A 14,181-nucleotide genomic window follows, 5' to 3' on the forward strand; every position below is an offset into this window, starting at 1 on the left:
ATTAATTAAATTAATTAAGCATATTTGTTTAATTAACCCCTCTCCACATTTAAATAAATCAACATTTATTTAAATCCCTAAAATACTCTCTCACATTTAAATAAATAAATATTTATTTAAAATCCCTAAAACCCCCCCACTTGCATTCTCCTACAAATGCAAGTTGCATAATTTTAGTTGAAATAAATGAATTTTATTTTAATTAAAATCCCCATTTTCCTTACCCACTTGCTCACTAACTTCCTTCTAGATTCTTCTAACCCCCTTCTAGATTCTTCTAACCCCTTCTAATTAGCCTAATCCCCCTCCTAATCATTTGCACATTCCTTAAGAAAAATATCACTTCTCAAAACATGCAAAGTTTTCAAAAACCATTAAAGGCTTTGTGTCTCCAACAATTTGCCCTCCAAAGTCTTCAATAACCATTTATGGTTAACTCAAACTCAACCCTTAGTTAGAGACTTTCTCTCTAACTCAACCATCCCTTTAACTCTTGCATAAGAGTTTATCCATTGGATAAGCATTACCCTTGGATAAAAGCTTAATCCACTAACTCAAGCCTAACCAAACCCTCCTAGGGTAACGCTCATGTCATCTCAAGCATTTAATGCTTCTTCCCTCTCCTCTCAAGGCCTCTCATAGTGACACTTGTCATCACTACATTGGGTTGAAAACCATCACATGGATCACAAACCCATCAATCCTAGCCCTTCACAAGCTCACTCAATCTTGGCCATTCAATCAACATTTTTCCCTATAAAAGGACCTCATTCCTCAAGCAAAGGGGAAGCATTAGAGTATTGTTACTATACTTGCATAGCATTACTAAGTTTCTCATAGCAACTCTAGTTTGTTCCTTTGCATAAGTCATAGAGCTACATTCTCAACCACACTCAATACTCCATTTCTCATCCATGGCTTTATGCTAGAAGCTGAGAGCTGCAATCAAGCAAGGCTTTTTAGGATCTTGGAGAGGAGAAGAACAAGCACTAATACATTTGATCTATAATTCCGACAGAGAAGGTATATTGTGACCAAATTTGAATTTTTTTTGAAAAAGTGCCCGCGTTCGTCGAAATTTTGATGGAAACGGGAATTACTTAAAAAAAACAAAAAAGAGGGCAAGTAATTTGCGTTGCATTCAATCCCACGCAGGCTTCTGCATCAAGCTCAACCCCTGGCAAGATAAAATGACACACTCACCATTCGAGGTAGGATCTTCACCTCCATTTTGGATTTGGATAATATGAGGAATTGGTGAGGTTCACTTTCATTTCGGATTTCCATAATATGCGGAATTGTTTAATCTTCACCTTCATTCATTGAATCTTCGCATTTGAGGAATTTTGGATTTGCATAATATTTGCTTAATATTTGCATTGTGGAATTTCAGATTTGCATAATGTTTGGATGAGGAATTTCAAAATTTCGGATTTGAATGTTTACCATGACAGGGGAAAGAGGTTACAATAGGTTTCCATAGAAGGCATCTCCTCTACACCCAAGGGCAACACGCTTTGTAACCCTTTGCCCACATAGAACCATCACCATACCACTGTTGCAACCCTACTTCCCTTCTACCATGGTTGGAAGTACTCAATCATATGAAAGAGGAAAACTATCAAACATATACTTAGCATAAAATAAATAAGTTGCAAAATTTCACAAATTAGAGGGTGAAACCTGGTAACAGTAGACTAATTGGCAGTGAGACCTTGTGGTTTGATTGCAAGATGCTTCCCCAACAAGATCAGATCGATACTAAACTAGGTAATAACGGAACCGCCAATAATGTATTTCTCAATGATTAGTGTGTAGAAGTATATTCATTAATCCAACATCCATTATGTATTAATTAATCAATTTGTTTTATATTCAGTGCCTTATCAAGTATTTAGTGTTTGGTTTGATGATCTTCTAACTGTTGGGAGTTTCCATGAGCCATAAAACATAAAATATTGTCAAGGCATAAATAATTTTCAAGTCCAAAACTAGATAAAACATCAAACTAGGTTACACATCTTAATCTTTTTCATTTTCTTTTTGTTGATCTTTCTGGTTCTTTTCTTCCTCTTCAACATCTCCCTCTTCATTAACCTTCTTCTTGCCCTTGTCTTTATCCACCTTTGGCTTTGTTCAGCTATTCTGATAGGAGTCAAATGGCTATCCCCATGAGGGGGAAATTCTATCTCAGCTAGTTGCATCATAGTTCTGATGTATAATTTCAAGGTCCCTGACTTCTTCATCCCTTCTCTTTTCATATTGATGCTCCTTCCACTACTACAACCTTAAATGATATTAAATAATATCTCTTACTGTAAGAATTTTTTTAGTTACAACACTTGGCATAGAATTTAAAGAACTAAGATGAACTAAGCCCTTGGAGTCCTATATCTCATCTCAAATAATAAAGAGAATATAGGGCTGCATCTATGAAGAAAAAAAATGTTGGAAAAGACTACTTCCACCTACTTGGCCACCTAGGAGTGGTTTTTGAGGTGTATTCAAAGCTTTTACTCCTTTTATTGCATTTTCACTTGAAATTATTGGCATATGCACACTCTAATGAGACATTGTATATGATTGAAGGTTTTATCATTGATGGCAACCTTACAATCCTATGACACCGGCAAGGCATTACATCGGCAAGTTAGTGCACCAGCATCAACGATCAGACTCTACACCGGCACTCAGGACACTGGCACTGGCACAGAGAAAGGAAGTATAGCAGCACAGAGGCCGACAAGATTTTGTTATATTATATTTTGTTTATTATTGTAAAAACTTTGTAAGCCGACTTGGCATGTTGTAAAATGACTCTTATATATAAAAGATATCATTGTAGACATTTGAAAAGAAAGAAAAAAAGTGACGGAAGTGATGTATGCGAAATATTAAGGAAGACCTATTATGCGAAATATAGGGTAAAGGGTTTATGTAAGAAGCAAAGCAGCGACCGGTATTGAATCAGGCATTATAGATGCTATTGTAAAGTAGTACAAGATATTGGATTTGTACAATCCACATTGTAAGTCAGTGAGACTTCCCACTGAGCAGTGAGCTCTAGGTAGTTGGCCTTCCTGCATTTGCAGGACCCTATTGTAAGTAATATTCTCTTATTGGCCAATAAGTGGATATTGTGGGTCACAAATCCCACTAAGGTTTTTCCCACACCGGGTTTCCTCGTTAAATCCTTGTGTCATGGTGTGCTTTTCATGTGGATGTTTTTAATTCTGTTTATTGTATTATTTCTTATATACCACACTATTATAATATATTCTTCATGTTTTAAGATAAGAAATTCTGCAAACCGGTTAGATACTGATTCACCCCCCCCCCCTCTCAGTATCTGTGGGAATCCTAACAATTGGTATCAGAGCTCGGTCCTCTATTTTCAGAAGCCTAATAGCTTGAGGAAGAACTTGACACCCGTAAAGATGGAAAATCTGATGAAGCAACTTGAAGGAGCTCTTTCATACTATGATGTAGAGAAATTGAAAAATATCAAACTAGAAGATGATTTAAGGGTAGCTCAGGATATCATTTAGGCACTTCAAGAGAATCTTACTGTTGCAAGAAATAAGAGAAGAGAACTTTGTGAAAAGATGCAAAAAGAGAATGATGAAAAGGAATCACTTAATGATCAGATAAGCAAGTTGAAACTAGAAAACATGACAACAAAGAATGAGATGCAGGATATGACTATGAGATTTTGTAAAGAGATTGAGGATAGGAAGAAGAATGAAGAAGAATTGACCAGAAGACTAAGTGATGTAGCAAATGAGAACACAAGACTTAGCTATGAAAATGACATGTTGAAGATAGATATGATGCACACTTAGAATGACTCCAATGAACTGATGAGATAGAAAGAGGTCTTAGAAAGAGAACTAGAAACTGCAAATCAACATAAAGAAAAATTCAAGAAAAGCTCAGAGGAACTTGGCACCTTGCTGAAGAATCAAAAACCTAAAGGTGACACTTCTGGAATTGTCTTTGAAGTTGGTGAAAGCTCTGGTACTGCAAATACTCAGGATCACAGCAAACCGGTAAGACAACCTAATGCTTATAAATTCAATGGAAAATGCTTTAACTGTAATAAGTATGGTCATAGAGAAAATGAATGTAGATCTATAAATTATCAGAATATCAACACACCCACCGGTCAATGTTCAAAATGCAACAAAGTTGGTCACAACTCTGAAAATTGCAGAATGAATGTGAAATGTTATGTTTGTGGAAAATTTGGACATTTATCCAATCAATGCAGAACACAAACCCGCATAGGTTATGGGAAAGCTATTCAAAAGAATAATGTAACTTGTTATGCATGTAACAAGATTGGGCATATTGCAAAATTCTGTAGAAGTAAAGGATCACCGGTAGACAACAAAAGTTCTAGCTCAAAAGGTAAAGAAAAGGTTGAAGAGGTTAAGCAAGAATTCTCAAAACAATGGAATAGAAAAGATGATCTAAATATTGGGAATACTCCTCCACTGGTAGAACCAGTCAATGCTTCACCGGTAGGACAGAGTGATGCTTCACCGGTAGGACAGATCAGTGCTCCACCAACAAGAAGTTCTTCATCTAATTGAAGAAATTTTCCTTGAGGGTTTGGCAATCTAATGACACATGTGCTATTATTCCCTCGGTTAGAGATGAGAAGTTGGAAATTACTTATTACCGGTAGACAATGTTAAGTGAATACTTAACTGACATGCATTTAATGTGGTAGATGGCGAAAAGACATTATAAATTTGAGGTTTTGGCTCCATTTCATTTCACCGAGATTTCAAACCTACAAAGAGCGCGAAGATTTCGAGCTAAAGAATTTCGAGCAAGAGGCAAGAACACTTCAAGCAATCATCCGTCCTAAAGGTAGTAAAAGGTATTTTATCATGGCATCCACCTCTGCAATTGAATATATAGCAAACCCTACTATTGTCAAAGTTATAAAAAGACCTAGGCCCATATTTCAATTAGTTCCCAAGATAGCAAAGAAAGATGATACCTTAGGTGCTTTTTCTCAAATTCCTAAGGGAGTTGTTTATGTTGGAGACCCCAGAATTTACATTCATTGTAACACTGAGGAACTAGGAGATGAAGAGATTAAAACCATGTTTAAACTATCATGTGTGATGAATCCGGCAATGTAAAAGATGAACACAAGATCATTGAAACCCTAGGATTTACAGAGATCCTTAGCATTCCTAAATTTCCCAAGGATGTGATTAGGATAGTCTTAAGCAAGGTACATGGTGAATTTTTCTGGTTAGATGCAATTCACAAAATCACTAAGGAAGCTGTGAAAGTTGTCATAGGGTTACCAACCACCGGTAAAAGGCCAGACAAAAACAAGAAGGTTTCCAATGACCTAGTTACTCAGTTAACTGGTGCCACATCCAACAAAAGGTCCTTAAGAGTAAATGATGTAACAGATATTAATGTGAGATTTATCAGCATGATATTAGGATATAAAGCTACTCATGCAAATAGACTTAATTCAGTTTCAAGTTTATGCATTAAGAGTGTTTATGATATGGTCACGGATAATGCAAAGATTGATGTATGTGAGTGGTTGAAGGATGAATTAATTGACAATCTAGGCAAGATTAAGAAGGACAATAAAGGAACTTTTAAATTTGGAAATCTGTTAGTATGTCTGATGCTACATATAACCAAACAGGTTCCCAGTATAGGCAACAAAGAACTTGGATATGATATACCGGTAGGTAAATAGTTAACAGAATTATTCAACAATATGGGAGAAGATAAGGAAAGCAATATCCATGATTTCTTTCAAGCACTAAAGGTCAAAATGAAGAAAAGAATTAGATTATCACAAAAGATTGTTGACAAATATAAGGATGAAATATGCTTTGTAATCAAGAAGGATGAGATCTGGATGGAAGCAGTCATCCCTAGGACTGTTTGGGTAACAAAGATGGGCTACGAAACAAATGATCATATAATTGAAACATATGCTAAAGCACTTCTGGAAGCCCCTAAAGAACCTAAGGAAGAAATATTTGGTAGTGCAAAAACTATTGAAAGCCAAATACAATCAAAGAAAAGAGTGAAAAAGGTTGAGGCAGTTGTAAGGAAAGGTTCTAGGCAAGCAAAGGAGATCAAGGATAGAGTAATGGAACAAACCAGTATAACAGAGGATGAGTTATCAGCTCCACAACCTGAGATTCATCTATCACCAATAGGCACATCTTCAGAGAATGACATGCCTGCAACTTTCAAAAGAGTTGTAAGAAAAAGAGATCCCTCACCGGCAACCACACCCTCTCCTAGGAGGACAAGACAAAAACAACAAGCAGTGAGATCTCCGATAAGAAAGGATACACCGAAGAAGAAGAAACTGACACCCAAGAAGAAGAAGAGGATAAATAAGGACTTCGCCCCTCTTGACATACTATTGAATGAAATTACAGAGGAAGGGAAGCTGAAGAATATAGAGAAACTATATGACACTCTGACAGCTGATGAAAAAGAACAAGTAGAAAACAGTGTTATATTGCATATGGATATGTATAAGAAATTTTTTATGGAAGTAGTAAATGAAGTACCAAATGAACTATTTAAAAGACTGGAAGCAAGAAGACAAGCAGTAGTAGAACTTGACAAGAAAATAAAGATAGAAAAGCTACTTGTTGTATATCCAGTGAATTCACCCAAAGAAATTGATGACTTAATTGTTGAACCCAACCGGTCAGTATTTTCTACTGCACACTGGCACATTGCTTTAATGGTTGGAAGAGTTAATGAGGTGACTAAGGAGACAGAAAATGCATGGGACATTTTCCTAGTGGAAAAAGAAAAACAAGAAGAATACACGAGTCACAAACCTATGAAGGTATATCAGAAAGAAAGAGACAAGGGTAAAGGTAAAGTTGGTGGACCACCCAGTATCAAGGTTAAAGATAACTTACCCCCACCTCCTTTTATTACTCCACCGGTAAAAATAACAGCTACAAAAGATCAACCGGTAGTTGAAAGTATGGATGTAGAAGATGTTAATCCTAATCCTGAAGTCTTATACACAGTGGATGTTGATACTCAAAAGATCAACATTGTGGTAGACAAAGATATAGCTGATAAGACTGACATGGCTAGTGAGCCTTCGGTAGCTGAGAAAACTGATAACACACAGGAGAAACTGACAGATGACAAAGAGAAAAAGGTAGAAACTCAGACTTAGACTGAGACAATGCGACAAACAGAGCAAAAGGCTCCCGAACAGAAACAGGTTCATAAGGAAACAGTGCCACCGGCTACTGGAAAAGTAGAAAAATCAGTGCTTAAGGAAATGCAAACACAAACAGACCTACCAGAGGTCAATACGAGCTTGGTTACTTCCACTGGAGGTACTCAAAATGTTGGTTCATCATCAGGCTACAAATCAACTAATGTGACTGAGGTACTCTTGGATTCAATTAAAAAGATAACAGATTGCAGCTCACAAGCTTATAAGGCAATTGATGACACCATACCAATTTTGAAGGTAATTGCTCCTAACTGTAATATAGACAATAAAGATTCTTTAGGACAACTTGATGCCTTGTGTAAATATATCACAAAAAACATTGAGAAAATAAAGGAAGAGACATTGAAGGACAAAGTAGAAATTGAAAAACAAAGATTCTTTGATGAGCAGATAAAGAAGTGTACTAGAGATTTTGACACACTTCTACCGGAACTATGTAATTTATTAAAAGAGTACAAAACTCTGTACAAAGACACCTGTAAGACAAACCTTTTAACTATAGATATATATAAGAAGATGAGCAAGGTACAGGATGAAATCAATAAACTTGCAGATAATTTTGTTAACTCACCTGATACATTATCAGTTTTTGAACAGAAGGTAACAAATTGAGGAAGAATTACTTAAATTGGAAAGAGAAAAAGAGAATAGTGAATAAGGCAAAGCATCTGAGATTAAAACTGAGTCCAAGATTGGACTATTTAGCATCATTACAGAAGGAAGTATCTGAGGCACTAATACAGGGACAGAAAAAACTGGCAGAGCATTTGTAGCATCTCACCGGTGCAGCTAAAAGAACAGAGATAGCAATAAGAGATAGTAAAAAGTTTATGGAGAGTATAAACTTGATTTTGGCGGATCTATTTCAAATTGTAACTACCCAGTTACAAGGTTGAAACTACAAACTCTACTAACATCTTGACAACCTTTGTCATTGATGCCAAAGGGGGAGTAGTGGGATGAGAAAATTCAACATCATAGGAATCATATGATTAGGGGGAGCACACACATTTTTGGTAACATTTTTTTGACTTCACATTTTTGGATACACTTTTGAAATTTCTCATGAGTGTTGCCATCAATGCCAAAGGGGGAGATTGTTGGCATATGCACACTCCAATGAGACATTGTATGTGATTGAAGGTTTTGTCATTGATGGCAACCTTACAATCCTATGGCACCGGCAAAGCATTACACCGGCAAGTTAGTGCACCGATATCAACGATCAGACTCTACACTGGCACAGAGAAAGGAAGTATACCGGCATAGAGGCCAACAAGATTTTGTTATATTATATTTTGTTTATTATTGTAAAAACTTTGTAAGCCGACTTGGCATATTGTAAAATGACTCTTATATATAAAAGAGATCATTGTAGACATTTGAAAAGAAAGAAAAAAAGTGAAGGAAGTGATGTATGCGAAATATTAAGGAAGACCTATTATGCGAAATATAGGGTAAAGGGTTTATGTAAGAAGTAGAGCAGCAACCGGTACTGAATCAGGCATTATAGATGCTATTGTAAAGTAGTACAAGATATTGGATTTGTACAGTCCACATTGTAAGTCAGTGAGACTTCCCACTGAGCAGTGAGCTCTAAGCAGTTGGCCTTCTTGCATGTGCAAGCCCCTATTGTACGAAATATTCTCTTATTGGCCAGTAAGTGGATATTGTGGGTCACAAATCCCACTGAGGTTTTTCCCACACTGGGTTTCCTCGTTAAATCCTTGTGTCATGGTGTGCTTTTCATGTGGATGTTTTTAATTCTTTTTATTGCATTATTTCTTGCATACCGGTACACTGTTATAATATATTCTGCATGTTTTAAGATAAGAAATTATGTAAACCGATTAGATACTGATTCACCCCCCCCTCTCAGTATCTATGGGAATCCTAACAGAAATATGGTTGAATTGGCTTTGTAAGCTCCTAGATACTTGGTACATGTTCTAATTGAGTTAAAAGAGTCTCAAGACTATCCTATAGTCATGCTCTACCTTTTCCAGCTACTCAATTAGCTTCCCAAACTTATAGGACATATGGTTTTATTCCTTACTTTGAGTTGAAATTGTCTTGGGTTAGATATAACTAAATTTAGCCATCCCTTCAACTACTTCAAAAATCGTCAAAAAGACTTCATACTACTATCTACATGTGTTTCTATCCTTAAGAAGTCTAATTTATGCAAGTGAAAAAACACCTAAGAGGTCATAGCTACTCCTTTTGACTTGGTAATATTCATGGTTTTTCTTTGTCTATTTAACTTCATTCCATACATCTTACCCACTATCTTGTAGCATATTTTGTTTTCTTTTTTAGTGAATTGTATTTAGTGGACTATTGTGCATCTTTAAAATCATTTGACAACTTCAGGAAATGGTTTTCCTTCTTTATTACTTGACTATATCATTTAATATGCATGGATGGTATTATCATTTAATTTTCAGGATGGAACTTATATGGATGGTCCTTGTACCTTTTCAAATTGAACTTTTACAAAAGTCCAAATTTAGAGAGGAAATTCCTACTATTTGCGAATCCAACATTCATCTTTCAAATTTTAGGTCCAATTTCCATGAATAAGGGTTCCCAAGACCCTAGTCCTATAAAAATGAGCCATGAGGAACATCATTAATAAGGGAATGAACCAAATTTATGGAAACATTGTCAAACCTAAGTACAATTAGGAATAAATAAGGCACAACCACTTAAATTGAGTCCAAACCTAGTGTATATTTGTAAAGAGGTACAACTTATGATGCAATATTTAGCCCCCTCTTAGCAAGAGTATGAAATTATGCTCATGTACTCATGGGAAAATATGGAGAAACCAAATATTCTTTCACCAAGATATTGAAGAGTCAAGGTGACTACAAGTTTGGAAAGGTGGTAGCTCCCAAGACTTATGATATTATCAATCTATAATATTGAGATAAAAGGGAAGTAAAAAGTGAGTAATATGAGTAACATTGGTAACACACATGGAGCATGCAAAACACAAAGTTATGACATCTAGAATTAGTAAGATTCATATATTATCACTAGGAACCATATCAAAAAGATAAGGCATAGATCTAGGACTAGTAAGATCCTTATATAGTTACTAGGAGTCATGTCAGAGACACATAAAATCATGATACCCAAGTTAGTAAGATCCTCTAATACTTAGTCATAGATCGCATTCTAACAACAAATAGAGACCTAATTGTGAAAGTTTGAGGTCCATTGGGAAAAAAGTTGTCATATTGCCATGACAAATTTTGCATTTCTTGTAGAAAATTCTTTAAAATATGGTTGGAAAGTTAGTTTATGGTGGTTTGAGGTTTTAACCCACTTGGATGGGAATAAATAGGCCTTTGGCATGCCATCCAAGAGTTTTTCTTAATGAAATTGGGGTTTTATGTGCATTTTTTGACATTTCGATCTGATTCTCTTCATTTTTCATTGTGAAAATCATCATAATTTGATGGGAAGTCGATTGGATGTGGTAGAGAAGTGAGTTAGCTTCATTTTTTTCTTTTTGTGGCATTGAATTTTATTGTGTTTTAAATTAGATATCATAGTTTTTCCAAAATATGTCAAAACCCTGCCTAGCTAGTGTTTACCGAGAGGAGTAAATAATATATAGTTTGGTCTCCCATGCATATAAATTCACCCAAATATGTGGGAAGACCTTTTTTCATGATATGTATCATATCAGGGAAGAATTTGGTGGGAAGACCAAGCGATTGGTATTTTGAAGTGGTTGATGATAGAGAGAGGGGTGAGGGGACCCTATGCAACCTTCGGAAGGGTTTGTCGATCAAAATCAAATGAAATAGATTAAATTTCTATTACTGTCTAAGGGTATTGATTGTCACAGTCATAGTTTTACTATTGATATTGTTGTTATTTTGACAGAGTTGTGTTTGTAAACCCAAGTGTGGACATGTAATGGAGTCATGAGATGTCTTAAGACTACATCAATACTTAACAACAACATAGTGTGTAGGCACCTAAAATATGAAAGGACTACATATTGGAAGGCACGTGTGATGATGCCATGAAAGGTCTAATATCCCTATGCATCGGACAAATAAAACCAGTGAAAGACAAAAAAAAAATGCATTGAGAAGGCAAAAGGTTGAATTCCCTAATGTTTGTTGTTGAAGTGATGTGTGGGGACCTTGCCAAGTCAAATACCTTGTTGTAGTTTCAAAGGGTGGAAAAAGAATAAGAATTTTATTTAGCGTCCTAATAGACCATCCATCATAACAATTATTACCAATATTGATGTCTATGTTGCAAACAAAGTTCTAGAGGAAGGCTCTTTCTATTGTAATACCAAGTGAGTGTTCATAGACCTTGTGTAGGGTCCTCCTAGCCTAGAGTTAGGAATTCGAAGCCTACATACTTTGATTTGGCCTTGTGGCCATCAATGAGTGCTCACCCAATGGGACAAGTCTTGAGACTAACCATTTTGGAAGTGTGGCATTGTTGAGAACCAACACTTATGTGTGAACCTCATCTTCATGTATTATGATTACTTGCCATGATACTTGACCCTATCCTCATGGTGTTGGCTCAATTCATATTAGTGTGTTTTGTTGAAGAAACATGATGTGAGAAGTTTGATGTAGAGGCAAGGGTGGAACTTAGTATTTCATATTAGGACAGCAACCACATTGATTAAGCAAGTCAGATAAGGTCTCTCCAATGTTTAGGATACTGAATTCACATTAGACACTCATGGATTACCCCAATTAGACATTAGTAAACTTAATATATTATACAAGGATTGCATACCACAAAGCCATTAGATATGTTTTGAGATGAAAAAGAAGATTTAAATGGTTTTGGTTCAATGATGATAATTTATATTTTCAAGTAATTTAATTTGGTATATTATACTGAAACGTGATTTCATAACTAACATTTCAACTTCTATATAACTAGTTCTATAGCCCAATTTTCTTGCTTGTGAAGAAAGACCATGTCAAACAATATCAGCGAACAACAAAATAAGGAAACAATTGCTAGATTGTGGTCTAACTTGAAAAGAAAAGGTGATGGAAAATATTATTGTCCCTACAAAATTTGTAAGGGGTTACAGACTAGAAGACTTCTAATCAAAACCGCGAAGAAACATTGTAGGCTGCATGGTCACATTGATGGTGGACATGATTATCATCCATTGGTAAGTTTTTCATTATATCATTTTAACAATTTATATACATAATTAATCACGTGATGATGAGATCATGATCATGGTTTATTTATGTTTATCAATTTTATATAGGTCGAGCACCCTGGACCACATGGTATGGATCAACACAACCTGGAGAATATGGTTTTTGAAGTGGATGAACATGGAGGTGTGAATATCGAAGCTGAAAATAATGATTCCATGGAAGATGACGATCATGAGCCAGAAAACACAATTGAAGATGATGGTACAAATACATTGATTCATGACACATTTAGTACTCATGCAGCTGATCATGATGATGAAGATGACCTTGATGTTGTTCATGATGTCCCTCTACTTGAGAAGGCATCTAAGGCCCTTTACGAAGGCTCGCAGACAACTCTTCTCTCTACTGTATTGTTGTTGGTGAACTTGAAGGTTATGAATGGTCTATCCAACATAACAATGTCACGTATGTTAAGGTATGTCATATATGTCATAATAAAGTGTGAATCATGTTGTACCATTAATATTCTTTATATTAACAAATTATTGTTTTTTGTTGTAGATTGATAGGTGAGTTTTTGTTACCGCCATCAAATATTCTACCTCGCTCATACCGAGAATTATCTGTCATTATGAAAGATATTGGAACGGAGTATCAAGCAATAGATGCTTGTCCCAATGATCAAATTATATATCACAAACAACATGAATTTTGAACTGAATGGCATATCAGTAGATATTAAACAGATCAAATAATAAAAAGGGTTCCTTGAAAGGTTCTTTTCTATATTCTCATTATTCCACGTATGCAACGATTATTCAAGTGCACTAGCTTGGCACAATTTATGGATTACCATGCACACAATAGAAGTTGAGATGACATTATTCGAATGCCTGCAGATGATTTAGCATTTATGGACATAGAGGAAAAGTGGCCACACTTTAAAGGAGAACCTCGTAATCTCAGGCTTTCATTGGCAGCGGATGATGTCTATCCATTTGGAGAGATGAGATATGTTTACTCAGTGTGGCCTATTTTTGTTATCAACAATAACATTCCTCCATGGATGTCAATAAAGAGGAAGCACATAATGTTGGCAATGATTGTTCCAGGTATTTCATCATTTAAATATAGTTGTCTAAATTTAATTATAAATATTGCAGTAAAATGGTCATAATAATTATGTAATGTTTTTGTTCATTCAATTAGGTAAGTACCAAGTTAAAGATATGAATGTATATATCGAGCCTCTTATCGATGAGTTGTTGGAGTTATGGAATTGTGTCACTATGTATGACATCTCTAGACCAATAGGACAAAGACAATTTCAATTACATGTGATGCTTCTATGGACAATACACGATGCCCTAGGGCTAACACATTTTTGTGGTATGTTATAGTGTTTAAGTTGTGCATGAACATTATAATTCAAAAAATTATCATATTTAATCCAATTATACATTATCTTGTAGGTCTTCAAACAAAGGGAAAATTTGCATGTCCTGTTTGTGGTCCAAAGATGAAATCTCATCATTCAAAAAGTTTGGGAAAGCAGGTGTTTTATGAGTATAGGCACTTTCTCCACAAAAATCATAAGTATCGAAATACTGAAAAACATCTTTTCAATGGGAAAGAAGAGAATACATCAAAGCCATGAAGAATGACACCTCACCTGTGGAAGATGGAATATAATAGAATTAATCATCAAGGTAATGCCATTCCATCTATTGGTTT

Source organism: Cryptomeria japonica, chromosome 7 (genome assembly GCF_030272615.1).
Source record: "Cryptomeria japonica chromosome 7, Sugi_1.0, whole genome shotgun sequence".
Lineage (NCBI taxonomy): Eukaryota > Viridiplantae > Streptophyta > Pinopsida > Cupressales > Cupressaceae > Cryptomeria > Cryptomeria japonica.